We start from the raw sequence: 25,467 nt of genomic DNA, 5'->3' as shown, positions 1-25,467 counted from the left end.
AGTTTCAGAACATGTTAGCTTTCGTAGAGCCTCCTGTCAGTTCCTATGATAAACTGTTATTGGTAAATCCAAAGGTTATGGTATTAGCGTCGTAATAGATTTGTAGCAAATGTATATAGTTTTTATGCCAGAAACTAGTAGGCCTCTGGTGTTACATGGCCTTCTTCAAAAATTTAATGCAGATAGACTTTTGTCTTCAGTTGATTTAAGACAAGTTATTGATAAAGTGAGTGACAGCCCTTGTGTAGGAATTGTGCGGAATTTTTGTGTTATGGCTCTTGCTAAGTTACCGTTTGGATTGAATATTAGTTGATCTCCTGTAAAATAATTCTAATAGCTGATTTAAGAAAAGAATTGACCACTTATGTGGATGACATTTCATTTGCTGAATAGGATTTGGAAAAATATATTGACGTAACTAAGAAGTGAAGCGTAATTGTAAATTTAGTGAAGGCAGAGTTTGGGAGAAGTGAAATAAAACTTCTTGGCCACAATCATTGTCCACAATGTGATTGCATCGAAGGATGCTGGCTGATCCAAATTCATGATTTTCCTGTTCCACAACGGTAAAACTGATTTGTACTTTCCTGGAACTACTTCACTCTTATTAAAAAAAGTTTTGAGTTCAATATTTAAGCTTTATCTCCACTACTTGTATTGATGGATAAGGACACTCCATAGAAGTGGGATGTTCAAGCACAAGAAGGATTTCACAGAGAGAAATTAGCTGTTATGTAGGCTCCTTCTACCCCATCGCGATTCCAATAGAGATTTTTAGCTAGAGCTGGACAGTTGAAACAATGGACGATACTGCAGTGCCTGCGTTATTATGATTCCGACGCAACGTGGATAGATGACACAAATTTGCATTGTCGTCATTCCATTCTGCAACGGATGGTTGTCCTCATTCGCAGTTGCGATTACATTTAATGTACTTGAAAGAATAGTTTCAGTGAGGAAAATTCCCAAGAATTTTAAGCAAACATTGTCATGAGACGTCATACTTTGTAGTTACAATTTACATTTAGTCACAAAAAGCGAGAATATGCAACTTACATTGGGAAAAATCACCCTCAAAATGCAAGAACGCTCCTACTAATAAAACACAGAGGACGCTAACTACATAACATGACATTTTCAGGCGTCTACCAGACGCCAGTAGAAGCCTGGCTGACTATTAATAGGGTCGACATGAATGACGCCTGGCTCTTCAAAACAAACATGGAATATACATAATTTGCTGTTCTTGTGTGATCGATTATGAAAAATGATCGTGTACATTTCATTTTACTCTAAATATTATGTCTATACATGTGATACTCTATGCTTTTGTATCTACTTACGATCATTTATGATAGATGTTGTGCTTTACTGTCATGGATCCTAAGATGTCTGTCAAGGCTGAATAACTAAAAGTGAGAAAGTCTTTTAAAAAATTGTTTACAAAAGAGGAGATTATAATCTGTAGGGTGATACGATGTGTGTATAAATGTGTATGAATATGTAATACGAGGCTTACAAACTAATTATTTTAGTAAATTTCCATGTATATTACAAGAATAGATGGAATGGCCCAGGTTGAAACATGGACTCACAAGGCAAGGATATTTGATGAACTGTTTGCTGGTCCACAAGACATTTTTCTGCCAAGAGATGTAGAGAGATCACTTACTCAGCGAGCACCACTGCTGGGAACACATACCAGCCCAGATGAGGTGCTAGCTGCCTTATTGACACAAATTAGAGGTGGATCCTTCTGGATACTTTCACAAACCTGTGTAAATTGTTGCGTCTCATAGACCACCAAAACAGCCAAGGCGCGCAGTCATCAAGTGATGTACTCGAGCGCATACATGAAGATGTTTCCATGAATTCAGTGTGCCTTGCCAACTGTCTAATTGCACCATGAAGAGATTAACTATTAGTGCTCCCCCGTATGTGTATGACAGTGTAGATACCAAAAATGTCACCTTTGTGTCAAGAAACTTTACCATTGTATTCACAAAACAACATGAATTGTTTGCAATTTCTACAGGGTTATTACAAATGATTGAAGCGATTTCACAGCTCTACAATAACTTCATTATTTGAGATATTTTCACAATGCTTTGCACACACATACAAAAACTCAAAAACTTTTTTTTAGGCATTCACAAATGTTCGATATGTGCCCCTTTAGTGATTCGGCAGACATCAAGCCGATAATCAAGTTCCTCCCACACTCGGCGCAGCATGTCCACATCAATGAGTTCGAAAGCATTGTTGATGCGAGCTCGCAGTTCTGGCACGTTTCTTGGTAGAGGAGGTTTAAACACTGAATCTTTCACATAACCCCACAGAAAGAAATCGCATGGGGTTAAGTCGGGAGAGCGTGGAGACCATGACATGAATTGCTGATCATGATCTCCACCACGACCGATCCATCGGTTTTCCAATCTCCTGTTTAAGAAATGCCGAACATCATGATGGAAGTGCGGTGGGGCACCATCCTGTTGAAAGATGAAGTCGGCGCTGTCGGTCTCCAGTTGTGGCATGAGCCAATTTTCCGCGGGCTACGCGTGAAACTTGCCCGCACGCGTTCAACCGTCTCTTCGCTCACTGCAGGCCGACCCGTTGATTTCCCCTTACAGAGGCATCCAGAAGCTTTAAACTGCGCATACCATCGCCGAATGGAGTTAGCAGTTGGTGGATCTTTGTTGAACTTCGTCCTGAAGTGTCGTTGCACTGTTATGACTGATGTGAGTGCATTTCAAGCACGACATACGCTTTCTCGGCTCCTGTGGCCATTTTGTCTCACTGCGCTCTCGAGCGCTCTGACGGCAGAAACCTGAAGTGCGGCTTCAGCCGAACAAAACTTTATGAGTTTTTCTACGTATCTGTAGTGTGTCGTGACCATATGTCAATGAATGGAGCTACAGAGAATTTGTAATAGCCCTGTATTTTCTCTGTTATTGATTGTGTAAAAAAACCAAACAGAATTCATCATTATTACAACACTTCCAGTTGTGGATTACTCTACAAAATCCTAATTCCATTCAAAATTTTTGTGTTGAACTGTATTGACAGGTAACAAAAGGGAAAAACATGTATGTTCTTTGCTTCACACGCCGGCCTCGGTGGTCTCGCGGTTAAGGCGCTCAGTCCGGAACCGCGCGACTGCTACGGTCGCAGGTTCGAATCCTGCCTCGGGCATGGATGTGTGTGATGTCCTTAGGTTAGTTAGGTTTAAGTAGTTCTAAGTTCTAGGGGACTGATGACCACAGATGTTAAGTCCCATAGTGCTCAGAGCCATTGCTTCACACGATCGTGAAACAAATATGTAATACTTCAAGTTTTTATAACTTCAAGTGTATCTTAGTTTGTGTATATAACTTACTTCTTGTCTCACATTACTTGTTTTGTGACTTTCATATTGAGAGATCGAAAATCTTCATTCTTTATTACAAATTTTACAAGAGAGCTTGTCATAAGTAATTAACATCCAGAATTTCTTCGATAACTGAAACAAAAACAGCCGATTTACCATATTTATTGTTTGTATATTGTTTTATGTCAATTATTTTCTGTATATCTACAAATTTTTGTATAGGGATTGTGAATTTAGCACATTCTGAGTTTAACCCAGATTCAGTTTTTACTTAAAGTTTACATAATCTTGTAATCAATACATTTGTGTAGCAGTTTCATCCACAAACATAGATGACTGTTTTATTCTGCTTTTATTTTTTGTTAGGGCAGAAATCAGTGTTTAAACTAATATATTTGTTTTCCTTGTCTAATGTTTTACTGCTCATGATGGAAGGATTTACTGGTTATTTGTCTTTTAATAGCAGCACTGAAATAATTTGTTCATTGGTTTTCAGTATTACAAACGTTTATCTAGTGTCACTGAAATTAAATTGTGGAAGTCTTGCCTCAGCACTGTATAATATCGTGGCTGTAGACTTTGCCATTACGTTATCTTCATTTAAATTTTAACTGCAGCATAATGACTATTTTATCTTTCGATAGTTTTATTCTTTTAAAGTCCGCAGCTCGTGGTCGTGCGATAGCGTTCTCGCTTCCCACGCACGGGTTCCCGGGTTCGATTCCCGGCGGGGTCAGGGATTTTCTCTGCCTCGTGATGACTGGGTGTTGTGTGATATCCTTAGGTTAGTTAGGTTTAAGTAGTTCTAAGTTCTAGGGGACTAATGACCATAGATGTTAAGTCCCACAGTGCTCAGAGCCATTTTTTTATTCGTTTAAACGTACGGTAGGATGCTTCGTACAAGTTTGTCTTGTATCCTGGTGGTCTTCTCGACCGCACATTACGCATTTGTTTCAACTGAGGAGAAAGGTGATTAGGTGCACTTTCATTTTTACCCATCATAAAGTGATCTTTGCAATATTCAGCAAAGACAATTTGCTGTCAGTATGGATTATTAATGAAAACTGTTTAGGTTCTTTGTTTGTGGTGTTACTGTAGCGTGTTCTCGGCGATTATGAGCTTTTCCGTATTTAACAAATCAGGAACATGCGCAGCTGACTATGGGAAGGGTCTGTGAAGGTCTGAAATTGGAAGTGTGTTGGGAGTCAAACTGAGACCTTTCAGAGGCGTCGGCTACGATGTTGGAGTTGCTGGTGAAACGACTTTAATTTATATCATTTTAGTCGACTGATACGAATATTTTCATAAATATTTCGCATTCATTCCACGTGCAGAACTAGTAATGAATCATAGCGTTATTTGGTAACGAAGCAGAAAGCATTACGAAGACTGTGGAATGTCTCGATTTTCCTAAGCTGGAAGCTGATTACTGAATCGGTTCGTATTTACTCAATCTGATGTACGCACTCAGTCTTACCACCCATTTTTCCACTTTTGGTAATTCATTGCTCTACTGGCAGACACGTAGAGAGAAACTGTAATTTTTAGCTTTTCTAGCACTCCGATTTCTAACAAGGAGATACATTGCGTAGCATGTAGTAGTGATATTTGATGAAGTATATCGGCAATAGATCACTTCCGTATCCAATTTTCGGAAGTACAGTCAAGAGAACCATCATAACTGCACAGTGTCTGGATGTAAACTGGACTTATCCAAATCCTATAATTTTGTTAGGATTTTATGAAAGATTATCTACAATTGGAGGTTCACGTACTAAGCTTTATATGTTCATCTTCCATTTCGAAAACGCAAGTGCGTATCATTGAAAAACGTTCCTTCACTTACTTGCAGTCAAATACATTTACAAATGAAATATTTGGTCTTTCACAGTCATTAATTTACAGTAAAACTTACGACGTGTCCCACGCGGACAGTCGAGAATACTAAAAGTTACGAATGCGCCAGCAAATCGTTTGATCGCATATCGTCTTCTGTGGGGTAGCTGTTAATGTTGTTGCTCATCTATGACTTAATAAAGGCAGTTTCAGATTATCCTATAGCCCACAGATGAAATTTGGCGCTCTTTAGCAAAGGCCACTGACGGTAAGGAATTCTCGAAGGAAGCGGTTGGCATAGGTCTGCGAAAGTTGTTCAGGCATTTGGTAATGTGTTTGTCTCTACAGAAAATTGACGTTACTGGCTATTTTTCCAATTACTTAATAGTTCCATTTGTTTGCCTGAGAACACTAACTGTTGTTCTTGTTGGAATTAGCCACTTCATAATGTGTTGACTAAGGTTGCGACTACGTAGTGATATGGTAATGAAATAGTAAGTTGTTTTTCAAAGATCTACATTCGCCTCAATATCGTCGCGGGACAATGGCCTTGTTTAGGCATTTGTAGGTACTACTGAGGATTGAGTAACCACTTTTGGCCATCTGCCAAATAAACGTTGATCCATTCTTGGAGTTGGGTAACAGTAAGGTTTTTCATTTAGATATATTTAATGGACACTACTTAAGTTTGATTTATACAACTTTGATCTACATTTTATTCAGATCGCTCATTTTAACTATGTACGTCACAATCATTTAATGTCAAGGGTGGTTTCGGGGAGAGTGGGAGGGTCGCGAGAGCACGTGGGCCTCCCCCCTCCCCTCCTAAGACAGTTCGAGAGAGGCAAAAAGAGAGAAAGAAGAGAGAGAGAGAGAGAGAGAAAGGAGGGAGAGAGAGTGAATCTCAGCATAATCATAATTTTTACCTAAGGGCAGCAAATAATTGTGAATTTAAACAATGTTAAAATCTGGAATTAACAGAACGAAAGTGTCCTTGTGTTAGAGGCTTCAATTCGTTGTTTCTAGCTTCTTTTCTTGTCACAATTTACGATAAATAAAATAAAATATGAAGTTGATTGATCGTTTCGTGATTGTGCAGCAGATAAATGAGCTATGTATTACAAGCTATGCAAGCAAAGTTACATGTTTTATCCATGAAATTTTTTTTTAATTTTTAGGGCTGTGTTCAGACTCACAATTTAATTTAATTTCGGTAAGTATATGTTCTCTCTGGATTCTTTCCCTAGATAGTAAGAAACAGTACCGGCACTAGTTCCTATAAACAGCTTCATTTTAAGCTACGCGTTTCCATTTTCTATCTTCGTCAGGCTTCGTAGAGTCATTACATCCTGCTTGATGTTTTTATCAGGAACCAGAGTATTTAAATTATCATATAATTCTAAATGTGAAATTCAACTCTGTCGTCAGTCACCTTCTTATGGCGGGACCACTGAATCGAATTTGATGAAGTTTCAGATGGAATGCTTATGAGGAACGTATGCTACTTAAAAAACAGTCGATGATAGTGAACAAAGGCAACAGAAAATCTGTTTGCACTGCACTGTTTTGCAGTACCTTGAGCAGCCAAATATTGGAAAGTACTAAATTGTGGATGTCAAAAAGATATATACTTGGTGTAGTGAATTCGCAAGACAAATATGGTGATTGCGGGTTAACCATAAGAGATAAACGTGTGTCCTCATGAACCTTTTCCTATATTTCTTAAAATCTGTGTTTAGTATGATATCAAATTATGTACCTCATATTGATAAGGTGGTGCGTTTCTGCTCGCAAACCTTGTACCTTAAATAGCAGATTACATATCAACGGCTGAACAAACTTGTCAAACATACGCCACAACATTGGTATATATATATATATATATATATATATATATATATATATATATATATATATATATATATATATATATATATGTGTGGGGGGGGGGTCTGTGTGTCTCTTTATTTTAAAATTGGTCTAAAAATTCCTATAAGAAGACGTTCACCTTTCTGACCCTTATGCCCTATCCCCGAAAAAAATTGCGTGTCCGACCGTGTTTCTTGTGTTGCTATATACCTAGTAAATATCTCTTTTTGTTCAATTTTCTTGTTTTCGTAGGTCCAGAAGAAGTGTATCTTGGATAACTGACTGAATTTTTGAAATCCCTGTACGTAATGACGAGCAAAGCTTGCGAGAGTAGCTTACTTTGCTCCGATATTTTTACGGCAATATGCCTAGGCTAATTATTTTAGCGACGTTTTCCTGACCTATGGATAGTGTTAACTGCAACATCCATGAGATTGTTTATCGTATCAATGGAGCCATTAGGAATTTCACTATGGGAATTAGGGCTGCATTCGCACTGACGCGAAGAGTTGCTGTCAGTTAAGCTGCTGTATGTTGCATGGTACCTGAATCGCAGGCTTGACACGGCTGGCAATTAGTGTGCGTGTATATTTACGGGTAAAATGTCATGCACGACTACTTTCTTCAGAGTAGCTGCTGAGGGACCTCATGCCATCGGTGTGAAGTATTTGTTGTGGAGAAAATTGCATACACCATGAAAGTTCAAATCAGTTATGAGGATGACGGATACCACTACATCAGTATAATTTACAAACATTTCAGTAGGGGGTTAATAAACATCTTTGCGCATATTCGCTTGAAAATAAGCATTATTGACAGAATCTTTACTAACTTTTATTGTTCGCACATGTGAATGACGTTTTTCTGTTCTCATCTATGTAAAAGTTACGGCTACAATGCGTTAAAACTGTTTTATGACAATTTTCTGTGAAACATCAGCTGAATGACTCAGTCTGTATATTAAAGAATGGGTATTTTAATTGCTTACAACTTAAGCACTCTCTGAATTTATATACAGTAATTCGTTTCTGAAATTCCAGTGACAGGGAGGCTGAAGAAATAAAGTATTAGGCTTGATGTATTTGCTTATACGCTTTATAAGTCCAATTTTTTCAGAAGTAACGAAATTAATTTTAAGATATTGGTCTTGCTACATTCGCAGGCCAGTCTTCAACCACTGCCATGGAAGTTGTAAAGCATGTTCAGTAGTGCGTACGTCCCATTCAGCACCTGAAAAATAAACCAAACACCTGTTAGAAAGCCTGCTTTCTTTCGTCGTTTTCAAGGCATCAGTATCCCATAGGATGCGAAACTTCCTGGATTTGGACGCTCGGAGTACGTTTGGTGTGCTATAGGAATGCTTCTAACGAAATCCCATTGGACACAAAATGTATTGCGAGAATCCACTTTCAGTACTAGCTCTAATTTTAAAAGTGTGGTGTTTTCTTTATTTAAAAATTGTAATAAATTAAGCAGCTATGGTGTAACCAGGAAGTACTGCGGAAACGATCATGGTTTTACTTCCCACGAGAAGCAATGAGCTGAAAATATTAAGAAAACTCGAAGTCCAGAAAGCGATTCATGAGAAGCAATACGTTTCTAAAGTGAGAGGTACAAGTTTACACAAATTGTAAGTCCAACCCAAAATATTCAAAGCGTTTATCGGAATTTATAACTGACCAATGCAGACAGCCACAAGGTTTTGACTCTCGTATATTTACTCCTGTGTGACACGTGTTCTCGCAAAGTATGTAACAAAGCTAAATAAGGCCTGACATTAAATTTGTCATAACTCGAAGTAAAAATATTTTGCGTTAATATATACTGCTATACGATTCCGTAGTGCCTGGGTTGTTAAGAAGAGCGATCTATCTCCGAACTAACAATGAAACGTTCTTCTTACATTATCGTATTTATCCGCCGATACCAGGCTGCTGCTCTCAACTAAAATCCTCTCTACGGAAATTACGTACGTGTACGAGTCGAGGGAACGACGACATATGGATGTTTGGGTCTATCCGTGGGTCGCTCGCGGAAAGCCAAAGCGGTTAGTGCAACTACTCGCGTAAAGCGAAAGATTCAGGTTTGAGTCCAGTCCGGCAGAAATTTTCAGTACCGTCAGGCCATTATACAGCTGGTAATTCCTCGTATTCGCAGCTGAGAATACATTTTATGTGTATCCTGTTCTGTTCATTATCCTAATTAAATAAAATTAAAGCTGTCGTTTTTCTGCAGTGATTATAGTCTGATCAGCCAGAACATTATGACGACCATCATAACACCCTGTATGTCCACCTTTGGCACGGATAACAGCGACGAAGCGTCGTTGTACGGAAGCAGTGAGACATTGGTAGGTTGCTGGAGGGAGCTGCCACCACATCTCCACACACAAGACACCTAATTCTCATAAATTCCGGGGAGTGAGCGATGAGCTCTGACGCTACCTTCAGTCGTATCCCCGATATGTTCGATCAGGTTCATATCTGGCGAGTTGGGATCAGAACATTAATTTTAATACGTCACTGTGTTCCTCGAACCAATTCATCACACTACTACCCCTTGGGGCATGGTACTTTGTCTTGCTGAAAATGCCACTGTTGTCAGTTAATATGATCGTCACGAAGGAGTGAACGTGGTCTCCACCAGTGTACGATACTCCTTGGCCATCATGGTGCCTTGCACAAGCAGTGCGGAATCCATTGATTGCAAGGTGAATGATTCTCAGAGACTATTAGCTTGCCTCCGTCCCACTGTACAGCTTTCAAGGAGCAGTTCTCCTGGAAGTCGACGGACTCGCGCCTCCCATCGCCATGATGACAGAGTTATCTAGATTCATCAGATCATGCCGCGCTCTACCACTGCCCCAACGTCCAGTGCCGTTGTCACGTGCCGATTTCAGTCATAGTTGCTGATGTTGTGGTGTTAACAGTGGCACATGCATGGGTTGTCGGAGGCCCATCGTTAGGAGACACACTTGTACTCTATGCAGTATTGAAGTCTGATGTTAGTTCTGCCACAGCTCACCGCCTTTACCAATCTGCCGAGCTTACAACTTCCGACATTTGTGATAGGCGTGGACGCCCAACCCCACGACGTCGGGACGAAGTTTCACGTTGGGTTTCGCCACGTGGTGAAGACACTCACCACAGCACTCCTCGAACGCTCGACAAGCCGTGCAGTTTCCGAAATGTTCATGCCGAGCCTCCGGGCCATCAAAATGTGCTCTCGGTCAGGCTCAGATAGAGCTGGAAAGTCCACATTCTATACACACCGGCAGCATACTCAATGATACTACGTGCATCGTGCGTGTGTCTGACTCGCAGTCGTTCCTCACCAGGTGACGCTACTACCGCCTCAACGATTTTATGTCGATAGTAGGTCTGCGGTCATAATGTTTGGACTAATCACTGCAGTCTATATTGTGAAGCACTTTTCGACGTACAGTGCCAACATCATAAAACCGTTGCAATTCATTGTAAAACTTGTTAGCAACGTGATGAACTGGGAATGGAATTCATATGAAAGACTTTTGGCAAAGCTCAAGAAGTAAAAATCCTCTTTGTCAATGTAGTCATTACACTAAAGTAAACAATAAAGAAGTTCCACAGGATGAGTGAAATTAACTAATGGCCTTAAATCAAATTGTAATAGAGCATATATGAATAACTGGAATCTAGTTAATTACCGAGTAGTGTGCGCAACAGTGACTATATTATGCTGGAATATGCTAAGCCAAAGAAGCTACTACTGCCATGGAGGTGTAATAAGGGGACTTTTCATGACATCACAGACTTGACGCTGACGTCCTAATGTTAGTATGGCCAAAGGATGTGGTGGAAGTGTTTCAATAAAAGATACTGGCTTGCATCTTTTACAGCTAGTTGTTCTGGTTATAGTCTAAAGTGTAAAGGAATCACAATTCATTCGTAAGTATACTTTTTCATGGTATGTTTTCTTTTATATGCATGAACGACAGCCGGCCGGTGTGGCCGAGCGGTTCTAGGCGCTTCAGTCTGCAACCGCGCGACCGCTACGGTCGCAGGTTCGAATTCTGCCTCGGGTATGGATGTGTGTGATGTCCTTAGGTTAGTTAGGTTTAAGCCGTTCTAAGTTCTAGGGGACTGATGACCTCAGATGTTAAGTCCCATAGTGCTCAGAGCCATTTGAACCATGAACGACATTTGGGTTGGTTACTTCCATGTTATGGTTTTATTTCTCTCATTTAATTGTAGATTTTGTATAAGTTCAGCTGGAAAACTAATTTGGAACACTGTGTGAAAGAAAAGTTGGAAATCAACCAAACACGTTAAAATATTTTCTCAGCATTTTCGGAAAGAGGATACTGACAGAACATTAGTTTCTTCAGTCCACATTATGAGAGACAATATACTATGAAAGCGGCTTCTTCGTATTAAATACTTCTCTCCTTGGTTATTCGAAACGCATAACAAAGGAAAGTAGCGTTAACGAGATGCAATACTTCTTTTTATTAGATCAAACAGGTACCTAAGAGCAGGAATCGTCTGAAGGTACCTTCCTTACACTCTATTACTCTCAAAAGCACTGTGACATATAGTATTTGAAACAACTATTGTGTGCACACAACAGAAATTGGGAACAAGAGACAATCGTCTGTTAACGCTTTGGACAAACTAACACGGTGCTGCCAGCTTCAAAGCATCGTACACCGTATGGCTGTAGTGCCATCTCTTCTTACTGTACCTCCATGACTTCCGTCCACTCGCTGGTTACACCAAATATTAACACAAAGTAAGTACTCTTGTGTTTTTTTTTTCCTCATTTCGACATTGTACTTTCTCAGTGGTCTAGTCTGATGTCTGATGTGGCTCAAGGTACGATGTGGTGTTTCTTTTAAATAAATATGTTGTCTTCATATGTCTCGTAAATTATTTATATGGAACTTAACCTTAACCTAAGCTTCTTGGAAGCATAAGTAATTGATCAAAATTAGTATCTGAATAATACTTAAGACTAAAAGAATGAAGAAAATTTTAGTAGCTCTTGGCTGTGAGCTTCTGTCTGGTGCGCCGGTCGTGTTTATAAAGTCAGTAACTTTTATGGTTTAGAATTTTTGACACAAGTGAAGATAGAGCCAGCAACTTTAATTATAAGTCAAGTGCCTTGTTTATCTTGGTGATTATTTATAAATAAATGCTTATCAGTTAGCAAACGAACCAGACAGAACTCACCAATTTAGCCACCACACTTTGTTGGTTCGATAAATTCAGGAAAAATATCAAAGACCTACTACAATCTGAATCCCATACTATGGTTTTTAAGACTTCCTTTGGTTAGTTTCTTGAATGAAAACACCATTTTTCTTTCTCTTCCATGTAAATGAACTGAGAATAAAGCCAGAAAGGAGAGAAAACAAGTGGAGATGAATTCAAGATCCAAATAGAGCACGGAGGGACGGCTGTGGTGAAGTGGAATCGTTACAGAGGTACAATTCACTTTTCTTTTCAGAATCGCTTGCTCATATCAACCAATGACAATTACCTCACAATTTAACATTTCAGTTTGTGGGAATTTTTGAGTATTGGTGTTAGAATTCTCTTTGTCCCAATGAACGAATGCGTTTTCAAATGACCTAGGTGGTGACAAGAGCAAGCCATTCTGCGGAATAATGCCGGTGAAGCCGTTATAAGTGATGCTAAGAAAACTAGATACCGTGTTGGACAGGATAAAGGACTTGTCTACTAAAGGAGACTCTGTCTGCTAAACAAGAGGCAATGGCAAGTGAAAGGATGCTACAACAACTGAATTATTGAATTTATCTACAACTAATCATGTGATGGCTACTGAAATAGCTGAGTTATCCAGTAAGCAGGATTCTATAGCAGTTTCATTTAACAAACTATCCAATAAGTAGCATACTGTAGCATAACACATTCACCGAATTATCCAATAAACAATTTGCTGTGCCGACTTTTCAAGAGAAGATTCAGTTGTAAATCTCAAAATTCCCCGTAAAACAACATGTATTATTGCATGACAAACTGGTGGAATAGCAGCACTGAAGGTAGCCTATAAGGGCTTACTTGAAATACTACAGGTCTTCTCTGAAAATGTAGGTCAAGTAATTCAAAAGTAGACAAAATTGTCAGAAACCATTTAGAAGTTATCAATCAAAATAGATGATTAAACTACTAAACAGGATAAAGTTCGAAGTGACATGGTCGATTTTAATAAGCAGTTACTAAATGAGTAATTTATAGTATATTGATATGAAAGAAGAACAGCTTGTTCAATTAGCAGTGATTAACGTGCACAAAGTTATTAAGAAACCTTCTAACAGTCCAGCAGGGGGCCAAATTCCCCCAACTCAGTTGCTGTCATAAAATGCAGAAAAAAAGAAAAACAAGAAATTGAACTAAGAGTTTTCCACTACGCCGTAGAATTGTCGGTGTCCAATTTAACGAACAGCGAAAACAACTAGCTGAGACTAACGATTAAGAAACTATAATACATCTATGATACAAGTGTCTGAGGAAGACATTGCACCGGATATAATGTTGAGCCAGAAGAAACAGCGTTTTCACTACACAAAATGATGTGTTACAAACAAAACTGTACGTTGCCTAACGATTATAACTATTAAGAGAATCTCAGTCGACATCGACAGTTTCAGAGTTGCCACCTCACTGTCTTTATAAGTGCTTTTTATGGAGACATGCCAAAATCATGCTCTGAGGTATGGAAGATCGCTTTCACTCTAGGTTGTACACAGGGAATGCACCCTTGCGTGAAATTGAAATTGCTGTGGCATGTTACACGTGTAATGATTCTGAGAAGGCATTTTTAGTGAAATATTGGTTTTCAGGAATAGAAGAGAGACTGAGGAAGGAACTGTTTAAACCGGAACCTTTTCAGCTATAACAACGAAGTTTCAGGAAATACATCGAATTACATTTGAATAAGACCAAGTTCTAGGACAACACAGTATCTCAGAAAGATATTGTTTGGACGTACAAAAGTAAATTACCTACTTCCGTAGAAACTAGTCAATGTGTCCGAGACTGGTATCAAGGTATTTTAATAGAATAGGATGCTCCCTAGGAACAAGAAAATAAATGAAAATTGGGAATTAGGTCACGTAAATGTGAATGCATGACTGAATGGATCGGTAGACTCACATACCAACAATAGCAATGGAAATGCGGTTAGAGGTGGCAATAACCGTAATTGATTCTTTAGGGGAAAAAAGTTACATGACATGTTTCGCCCTCATTAGTCTACTTTTAACAATATGAATAGACAGTGGCAAAACCAATTAAACAATCAGCAACGAAACTGGGAGAGACCTGATGTTGAGAGGATGGGGCAGTTGCAGTTCAGCTCTGACAGAGTGGTCCTGGAATGGGGTGGGGGAAAATAGAAGATGTACAACTTGTGCAATACAACAAGGAATTTGTCATAAAGGAAGAGCTATACCCTAATAATCGACATTATAAAATCTCACAGAACATGGTGTATCAAGCAGCATTTGAGGCATATGTAGACAAAATTCCCACTGGGATTATTTTAGCTACGGGTGCTGCTGTGAGCGTGATTTTCATGAATATATGTCGAAGATTATGTGAGGAAGTTGATGTGCCTATCTTGCCCATTAGTAAGTCATGTTCTGAGAGCTTTTGACATGAGATCACAAAATGTTCAATGGAAGGTTCGCCTGTCAGTGAGGCTAGGAATTGGAGCAACAATTGATGTGTTTCTAGTAATACGTTTATTAATAGTGAACTGTCTTATCGGGGTTGATTTCGAACGAGAGGGAAAGGCTAAGATTTACCTGTCTGTATACCTTTGGTTGTTTTATAATAGACGGCAAGGAATCATTATTGTAATTATTTAAAGCTCAGGAAGGCCATTATAGATATTTCCAAGGTATAAAAACTGAATACGTGACCAAGGAAGAGAAAACTCACGGTCGCAGCAACCACTTGCTAGTGATGCTATTGATTTAAAAGAATGAAAGTGTTAGTCAGCTGGCATCGAATGTGATAGTTCTTCTATTGCAATAAATTAAAGTATCTAAAGAAGACCTGGGAATGAGAAGAGGTTATACATGTCATTTGAAAGGGAAGCGATATGAATCCTTCTATTATCCTTTGTATCCCATTCACTTAGCTAAGAAACCTACGGTTGAAAAGGAAATTGTATATATTCGTGTATATAGCTAAGAGTATAGGATTTTTCCTTTTTTCTGAAAGTGTTTGTTAATATTAAGGTAATTTTAGTTTATATAAATATAAGAATAAGTTCTTGGTTTCAAACCAATGCTCACATGTGAGCAAGTGCATTAATATTGTTCCTATTAATGCCACATACATCTATAACATTCAATTATGTGAGAAAGGGCTTTCATATAGACAGAAAATGAGATACAACGTAACGAAGGCTGCACTCTGCTTTAGGCTGTTAATTACACTAGAATAGTAAACTAGGTTGTAATAATCTGTATTTCTTTTTTTTTTTAAGATAGAGGATAATCTGTGATAAATAATATTTATTGCATCAGTTGCAAGAAAAAAGCGTGACCCACATAGAAATAAACCATGTGGTTCCAGTGTGGGAGTTACCAGTGAATTCGCACGATTAATGAAACTTAAGTAAAAAGCATGATTCAATATAGGAAATATCCATCATTATTGTCATAGAGGAACCCTTTTAAGCCTAATCCAATCTACTGATTGCCTGTACTATAAATATACGACAGGCTATAACTGAAGAAATGCAAGTAGGAGCTTAGAGCCTTCGTTGTGTATCATTTTTGAGAACTGGGAACTAAAATAACAAGTTACACGTGAGGGACCAAACTCAGATATGCATGAGGTGCAGCAGTGATACACACATCAAAAAAGTTTTGCTGCACCCCGGTTCCCGGAACTCCGGAAGATAGACAGACGTTGACTGTGGATATTGTATCACAGACACAGTCCTCTTGACTCTTCAGGGATGTCACTAAACTCGCCCAAAGATGTAAACAACCATGCATGAGCAGCGCCTATTAGACGGAGGGGGTCTGACAGCCGAACAGTTACAGTCATTCCACGAGCAAGGCGTTACACGGCTCGTGTGATGTGTAGTTCAACCATGCCTAGACGGTCAATAAATACTGCGGTTCGATCGCGCCCGCATTGTTACTTTGTGCCAGGAAGGGTTCTCAACAAGGGAAGTGTCCGGGAGTCTCGGAGTGAACCAAAGCGACGTTGTTCGGACATGGAGGAGATACAGAGAGATAGGAACTGTCGATGACATGCCCCGCTCAGGCCGTTAAAGTGCTGCTACTGCAGTGGATGTCTGCTACCTACGGATTATGGCTAGGAGGAACCCTGACAGCAACACCACCATGTTGAATAATGCTTTTCTTGCAGCTACAAGGACGTCGTGTTACGACTCACACTGTGTGCAATAGGCTGCATGAGGCGCAACTTCACTCCCAACGACCATGCCGACGTCCATCTGTGCCACTAGGACACCATGCAGCGCGATAAGATGGGCCCTAGAACACGCCGAATGGACCGCTGAGGAGTGGCATCACATTCTCTTCGCCGATGAGTGTCGCATATGCTTTCAACCAGACAATCGTTGGAGATCTGTTTGGAGTTAACTCGGTCAGGCTGAACGCCTTAGACAAACAGTCCAGCGAGTGCAGGAAGGTGGATGTTCCCTGCTGCTTTGGGGTGATATTATATGTGTCCGACGTACGGCGCTGGTGGTCATGGAAGGCGCCGTAACGGCTGTACGATACGTGAATGCCCTCCTCCGACCGCCAGTGCAACCATATCGGCAGCATATTGGTGAGGTATTCGTCTTCATGGACGACAATTCGCGCCCACATCGTGCACGTCTTGTGAATGACTTCACACGACTAGAGTGGCCAGTATGTTCTCCACACATGAACCCCATCGAACATGCCTTGGATATATTGAAAAGTTCTGTTTAGGGACGGCGTAACCCACCAACCACTCTGAGTGATTTTCGCCGAATGGCCGTTGAAGTGTGGGACAATCTGGACCAACAGTGCCTCGATGGATAGTATTTCACGACGAATACAGGTATGCATCAATGCAAGACGACGGCTACTGGGTATTAGAGGTACCGGTGTTTACAGCAATCTTGGCCACCACTTCTTAAAGTCTCGCTGTATGGTGGTACAAGATGCATTGTATGGTTTTCGTGAGGAACAAAAAGGGGGTAAATGATGTTTATGTTGATCTCTGTTCCAATTTTCTGTACAGATTCCGGAACTCTTGGAAGCGAGGTAATGCAAAACTTTTTTTGCTGTTTGTACAATCAGGAGAAAATTTTCTTTTTATTGGTTTGAAATTAATATTTTTTCTTGAGTTAATACCTTCAATTACTTTTTAAAGTAGGTAAAACTATTAGATGTAAGGACATCTATACAGCAAAAAAACAATATGAATTAGTGTGGCTGCTATATGCTTTATGCTTGTATGGACAAAACGTTATGTAAAATACAATAAACTATACGCATATGAATTGACAAAATACTACGACAGACAGACAGACAGACAGTCAGCATGCACAACGTTTTACCATACACACATACCGTACACTGTGATGTCGAATTATATTGAATACATAATCCACAGATAGTCTTATGTGGATTAGGAAGCCCATTTCAGAGATTGACACTAACTAAGGTGCCGGTGTCGTAAGGAAGAGAGGTTATAATGCACAGACAGTAATGGGAACTGAAAGCTGGTTGAAGCCAATGACAAGGAAATCCTAGGTTTAGACTGGAATGTTTATCGTAAGGATAAGTTAGTAGCCAATGGTGGCGCCGTCTTTAATGTAGTAAAAATTCGATGTAATCTAGCCAGTTTATCGTGGATTCCGAATGTGAATTAACCTGGTTGAAATTAATAATCAAAGAACGGGCAACAATGGTGAACGGATGCTTTTATAGACCACCTTGGTCAGGATCTGTAGTTTTATAGCGCTTCAGACAGAATTTCCTAATCATGTCGTTGAAATAGGGGGTGACTTCAACTTGTCAACTATAGACTGGTAGTGTATGCCATTAAAGCTGGTGCCAGCGACAGGGAATCGTATGGCCTTATTCTGGATGTCTTGAGCACATAGTCAAAGAACCCACTTGTGCGGATAACTTCTTAGAGCTCCTGGCAACAAACAGTTAACGAAGAGGAAGGTATCAGTGATCGTAAGGCTGTGATGGTATCTATGAAGACAAGTCCTACAAGGAATGTTAAGAAAGGAAGGAGGATATATTTGCTCAGCAAGGGTGACAGGATACAAATTTCAGAATATCTCAGCAGTCAGCATCTAATATTCAGCGATGAGGACTACGTTGTGGAAAACAAATGGAAAAAAATTCAAAGGCATCGTTCAATATGCCCTAGACAAGTTTGTTCCGAGAACGGTTTTAAGGAATGGGAAAAATCCACCATGGTTTAATAGCCGTCTTAGAAAATGATACACAAACAAAGAGCACTTCATCTCAGATTCAAGAGAAGTAAAAACCTAGCTGACAAACAAAAGCTGAACGAAGCCAAAATGAGCGTGAGCAACGAGAGAAGCGTTTAGTGATTTCGAAAGTAAGACGTTCTCAACCCATCTGAGTAAAAACTCCAAGAGATTTTGGTCGTATGTAAAATCAGTAAGTGGGTCAAAAACATCAATTCATTCTCTCAGCAACTACACCGGCACCGAAACGGAAGATAACAGAGAGAAGGCAGAAATACTGAATTCGGTCTTCAGAAGTTGTTTAAGCGCGTAAGATCGTGACCCTGCATTCAATCGTCGCGCAAACGCCGAAATGGCAGATATTGAGATAACCGTCTGGGGAACTGAAAAGCAAGTACAATCACTTAGTAGTGCAAAGGCTTCAGGGCCAGAAGAGATACCTATAAGATTCTACAAAGATTATGAGAAAGAACTTGCTCCTCTTCTAGCAGGTACTTATCGTAGATCGCTTGAACACCGAAAGGTACCTAACGACTGGAAAAAGTTGTAGGTCATTCAAGTGTTTAAAAAAGGTCGTAAGACAGATCGACACAATTATAGACCTATACCGTTGACGTGAATCTGTTGTACAATTATGGAACATGTTTTATGCTCAACAATTTGGACGTTCTTGGGAAATGAACAGATCCTCTATAAAAATCAACATGGATTCCGGAAACAGAGAGCTTGTGAAACTCAGCTCACTGTTTTCCTCCGTTAGATGCACAACGCAGTGGACAACGGTGCTCAGGCTGATGCCGTGTTCCTTGACTCCAGTAAGGCATTTGACACCGTCCCGCATTGTCGTGTAATGAAAAAAAATACGAACTGACGGAGTATTGGAGCAGACTTGCGATTGGATTCAGACTTTCTTGCAGATAGAACTCAACACGTCGCTCTTAAAGGAACCTAATCGACAGTTGTAAAGGTAACATTCGGAGTACCACAGAGAAGTGTGGTAGGGCGGTTGCTGTTCACAGTATATATAAATGATCTAGTAGAAATCGTCGGACGCTCTTTAAGGCTATTCGCAGATGATGCAGTTGTTTATACTAAAGTAGCAACGCTAGAAGATAGTAAGAACTTGTTGAGCGACCTACAGAGATATGATGAATGGTGCAGACTCTTGCAGTTGGCCCTGAACGTAAATAAATGTAACATATTGCGCATACATAGGAAAAGAAATCCAATACTGTAGATCTACACTATTGATGGCAAACAGCTGGATACAGCGTCTGCCGAAAAATATCTGGGCGTAACTATCCAGAGCGACCTTAAGTGGAATGACCATATAAAACAGATAGTGGGAAAAACAGACACAAGACTCAGAGTCATCGGTAGAATCTTAAGGAAATGTAACTCATCCACGAAAGAGGTGGCTTATAAGCTGCTTCTTCGCCTGATTCTTGAGTATTGTTCATATATCTGGCACCCCTATCAAGTACGACTGATAGAGGAGATAGAGAAGATCCAAAGAACAGCGGCGCGTTTCGTCACGGGATCGTTTATCTGGCGAGAGACCGATACGGATATGCTGAACAAACTCCACTGGCAGACGTTACAAGAGAGACGTTGTGCATCATGCAGAGATTTACTACTGAAATTCGGGACATCACTTTTCAGGAGGAGTCAGACGACAACATATTACTTCCCACCACACACATCTCGCGTATTGGCCACGAGGAGAAAATTCGAGAAAATAGAGCCAATACAGAGGCATACCGACAATCATTCTTCCCACGCACTATTCGCGAGTGGAATATGTTTTTAGGGATCGATAGTGGTGCCGAATGTAATCTCCACCACACACCATCCGCGAGAAATAGCCGCGCGCTCTGAGGTGCCTTCCCACGGTTCGCACTGCTCCACCCGTCGGACGTTCGAGTCTTCCCTCGGGCATGGCAGTGTCTGTTGTCCTTAGGGTAAGTTAGTTTAAGTTAGATGAAGTAATATGCAAGCCTAGGGACCGATGATCTCAGTAGTTTAGTCGTATACGAACTTACCATAAATTTCCAAATTTTTGTCAGCAGTAACACCGCTGTGCACCTCCCAAATATTTTCCGAATGGAGCCTCTCTCCATGTCACGTCCGTATTCGCTAACGATGATCATCGAGAGTAGTGCAGAGCCGTCATGCACTGCTGAGTGCGACCGGCATAGTACTGCCCTACTGCAGCTACATCTAGTCGCCGACCAGTGGTGCAGGAAGAGACAGAATACTGCAGAAAGTCCATTAACTGTTCTTGAATAGCGTATAGGAATGTGAAGGTTTTGTGGTGTGTTTGGTGCACAGTACAGGGTTCCTTTCTTGTGCTGATCAGACATGGTCCACTGGAACCTTGACGCCGAATAGACCTGATATCACGTACCGTTACAGTCCAGCACTGGCCCACTGTTGTATGCCAATGGCCTAAAAATGTACATGTTTAATGAATCGACCAGCCAGCCAAATTTTGATCCAAAATGCGGTCGTCCTCAACTTCTGTCAGCTGCTGAGAACGCTGTCTCACGATAGTATGCTGTCCTTCATAGTGATCCCTCAATATCTTATGCTATTGAGCCACCTTTTACGCCCTAGTGGGTTTGCTAACAAGACAAGTAAGAACAATAGTGAAGCACACTGTATACTGTAGTACCAGCAGCAGAGGATTGTAACTTTCTCATCATTTACTTGCACATAAATGCCGATAACATACAGGGTATTCGGAAATTCCGGTTACTGATTTCTACGACTTGTAGAAGGAACTGAGTTGGCCATATTTTGAGTTGAAATCCGTACCCGGATATATAGACGTGTTTGTTGGGTAGTTATAGTGAGTGGTGATAGGGGAGGGGTTGGGGGACGTGCTTAAGTCGGATCGGCTGATGTCATTTGACGTCTCTCGCACCTATCTGGTTCGAGCCTAATTCAATTGTCTGTGAGAGCAGCATGGTTGAGTACACGTTCGCAGAATACACCGAGATGATCCTTCCGTATGGCGAAGGTTACGGGAATGGGATAACTAGCTCACCCCTTTGTTAAGATCGTTATTCACAACGTCTGACTTCACCGCATATCCTTTTCGCCACAACTACTCAACGACTTTCAGGAAGGGGTGCCTTCACGGTCAGCAGGAATGACTGTTGTGCTCCAACGAGACGCCGCACACCGGAATTAACTGTAAATTTGTAAAAAGTGATCAAGTCTTCATTTTGTTTCCCTAGTTAATAAAGAATGTAGTGGCTCAAACCAATTACTGGAAAAAGTTGGCAAGTTACCAAAATGTTTTCAAACGATTGTAGCAGACATAGTTTCCTATTGAATATTTTATGTTCTCACTCCTGTGTACTAATAATACAAGTTTGTAACGGTGATTTCCGGAACACCATGTCTATACCGGTAGACTAGGGTGGCTGAAAAAGGTCTGAAAAACTAATTGTTAAGAAAAAAATTCTGTACATTGCACCGTATCCGAGTTAACTAGCATTGAAGTTAGTCAATCAGGCAGTTGCGTTCGAAAATTCAAGCATCCCTTCAAACATGGTGTTCTTTATTTGGTTTCTTAAAACCGAACAAGACAGAGACATAAAAATTGGGCAAGGGACGGTAGTAAGGATCGAACCCGACCCAAAGGCTGAGCAGTCTCGTGCGCAGTCATCTGCGCTATGAGAAAAACTGACATTAATTGTATCTGGCAGGCGGTTTGAGTTTGCGCGTGCAACGACCTGATTATATAACTTTTCAGAATTTTTCTAACCACCCATACACACACCTACACACACGCAAACACACTCACACGCACACACTCACACACACACACACACACACACACACACACACACACACACACGCACACATAGGGCGAACATAACTAAAAACGACATACCGCAGGGAAAGATTCCTGACTGGAAATGGAGGAAAAGAAGTCCTGTGAACATGTGTCTGCAAATGCATGGTTGCCACAGTAGATGGCGTTGACGAATGAAATTTTATCTGACAATGTGCACATAGTGCGGTGTGTGGTGTTAGAGGCTGTGTGATTGACGCAGTGCACTGTAAGCGGAGTAGTGATCCGATATTTATGTCGGAAATAAGACGTGATGGTGTTTGTGTACGGCGAACCAGATGGAAACGGTAGAGAGGCCACACAAATATACCAAAACAAGTAAAAGCAAAAAGCAATCTTTCTTGAGGCCCAATTGGCCCATCGGGACCATCCGACAGCTGTGTCATCCTCAGATGAGGATGCGGATAGGAGGGGCGTGTGGTCAGCACGCCGCTCTCCCGGTCGTTATGATGGTTTTCTTTGACCGGAGCCGATACTGTTCGGTCAAGTAGCTCCTCAATTGGCATCACGAGGCTGAGTGCACCCCGAAAAATGGCAACAGTGCATGGTGGCCCCGGTGGTCACCCATCGAAGTGCCGGCCACGCCCGACAGAGCATAGCTTTGGTGATCTGACAGGAACCGGTGTATCTACTGCGCCAAGGCCGTTGCCTACCAAAACAAGAACCCTCACAGAAACCATCCACATCACACAACATGTCAAGCCCTTTTTGGGCGTTTATGTCACCATGGCGCCTTTCAGGCAGTCAAACGTGCTGGGAGGCGGCAGACTGTGCGTACACCAGGGCTGGGGGACACTTTGTGCCGTATACTGAGACAAACCCTAGTACAACCTCCAGGCAAGGGGCCCACCAACATGGTGTAAGGTGAAGTACGATTTAGGGCATTCTGCATGACAGCTATTATTCATGTCACCTGCAACGACTGAAAGAACTATCAGCAGCGGATTTCCCTATTCGGGAAGGATTTTGTCGATGGTTTTTGCACCAGACCATCACCGCTTTGGGATTTCTATCATGAGTCCGCTTTTTTCCGATGAAGCAATCTTTACCAGAACTAGCCTCATCTGTCTGCATAATTATTATGTGTGGGCTCCAGACAATTCTCGAGAAATGGTTGAGGTGTATCATTAACATCGGTTCAGCATATGTATGTGTGTGAGGGCAGTGATTCTTGGCGACCACACACTTGCTCTGGTTTTCATTCCAAACGCCTCGACTTGGACTTACTTCGGAAAACTCTGCCTGGGCCGTTTGGGAACGTGTCTTTGGCAGCAGGGCAGGTTGTGTGGTTCTTCGTGACGGAGCATCATCCCACTTCCGCCTTACGGTTTGTCAGTACCTCAACAGCGACTTGCCGGGACATTGGATGGAATGCGCAGCCCTGGTAAGGTGGCTTGCTAGATCACCAGACTTTAACCCTCTGGATTTTTAACACTGGGGGTATCTGAGAAGCTTTATGTATGCTAAACACGTTGCTGATGTACAGACTCCTCAACGGGATGTTCATGACGCCCGTGACGCTATCCGGATAGACGCCATAACGTACGAAATAGTGCGGTAGGCCATGATACGACATGTGGACTTATGCATTGAATCTCACTCAGGCCATTTTGAACTTATGTATGCGATACAGCTCAATACTGTCTTCTGGGACGATTTGTTGTCATTGCACGCAATCCGTCCATTTTCGGACCTTCTTTCCTATATATCCAGTCAGAAATCCGTCCGTGCAGTTTGTCGGTTTTATTAGTGTTCATTCAGCATATACTGTCAAACTTGCAGATAAATAGATAAAGCAGAAACAATAGTGCATGTAGCATATTAATAAATATTACAACAGGCAATGTAACACTCTCAGGTTTGCTTGATTCCAAATGTGTAACGAAGGCATTTCAGAACAATAATGGAATCTACGTAAAAAGTTCGTGAGATTCGGCAGGATTCGAACCTGCGACCGTAGCAGCAGCGCGGTTCCGGACTGAGGCGCCTACAACCGCTTTTTTTTTTTACTCATTTTGTTCGATATAGTCATCTGATCGTTGGTTCCTTAACTCAGTTTTGTTATTACAGAGAGCACGCAGTCCTCTGACCGAACACAGACGCTCGGCCACAACGTCATACGAATCATGGAAGCTATGTAAAAAGTTTGTTACACTACGGAGTTCATTGAGGTAACTAATTATCATTGTCCCCAAATGCTGTCTCTGTTCTCCACAATCCTCTCTGAAAGCGACGAGGAAAAGTTTGACAAACAGCTACAGTAATCTCAGAGGTTCAACGTTACATGAAATGGAACTCTGAATGTGCTCACTAACCTGCACTAGCATCTGCTTGGACAGTTTAGAGGTCTTCCCGACAGTGATCTCCATCGGCTGCGTAGCTCGCATCATGAAGATGAGCAGGATACGCTTGAAGCGGATGTCACAGTCCGCCCAGCCGCAGTTGAAAGCACAGCTGACCAGCTTCTCACTCTGAAACAGAGTCATTGCTCTTCTTTATTGTAATTGTAATTTTTGTGGCAGCATAACGAAGTGAAAACTACCATGAGTTTGCATTTGAATACTAAGTCCTTCGAGATGTCTGAACATATTCCTACTGCCTTTTTCGTAATAAATCCACCATTTTCTCATTTTTGTTGAGATGCTTATTAAATGACTAAGTAAGATGGTTGTGTTCATTCAAGGAATATTTTTACCAAAAATAGTAGGCGGTGGAATTGAAGTACTCACATTAACCTTTAAAAATGTCCTTACTGAACATCTCTGATGAATGGAATATATAGCAGCTGGAAACTAAGCGAAGGATTCTTTCGGAATAGATAGAAGCACTAATGTCACGCGCGTTTAATACGAAAGTAAACATCGCGACTTCAAGGTACAATGTGGCATTTCCAGTTGCTAGGTGGGCAATGGGGACTAATAAACTTCCACTCAGAACTGGCTATTTGACTATCTGCAGGAAATCGTCTTAAATGGTTAATTATGTCAGTTTGTGCTCCTAAGATGCCTTTTCCCCTCTTGAATTTCAGTATTAAAATAAAATGGAAATTAAATTCAGA

The sequence above is a fragment of the Schistocerca cancellata genome, chromosome 1 (assembly GCF_023864275.1).
Source record: "Schistocerca cancellata isolate TAMUIC-IGC-003103 chromosome 1, iqSchCanc2.1, whole genome shotgun sequence".
Taxonomy (NCBI): domain Eukaryota; kingdom Metazoa; phylum Arthropoda; class Insecta; order Orthoptera; family Acrididae; genus Schistocerca; species Schistocerca cancellata.
Note: the sequence above shows the minus strand (reverse complement) of the source record.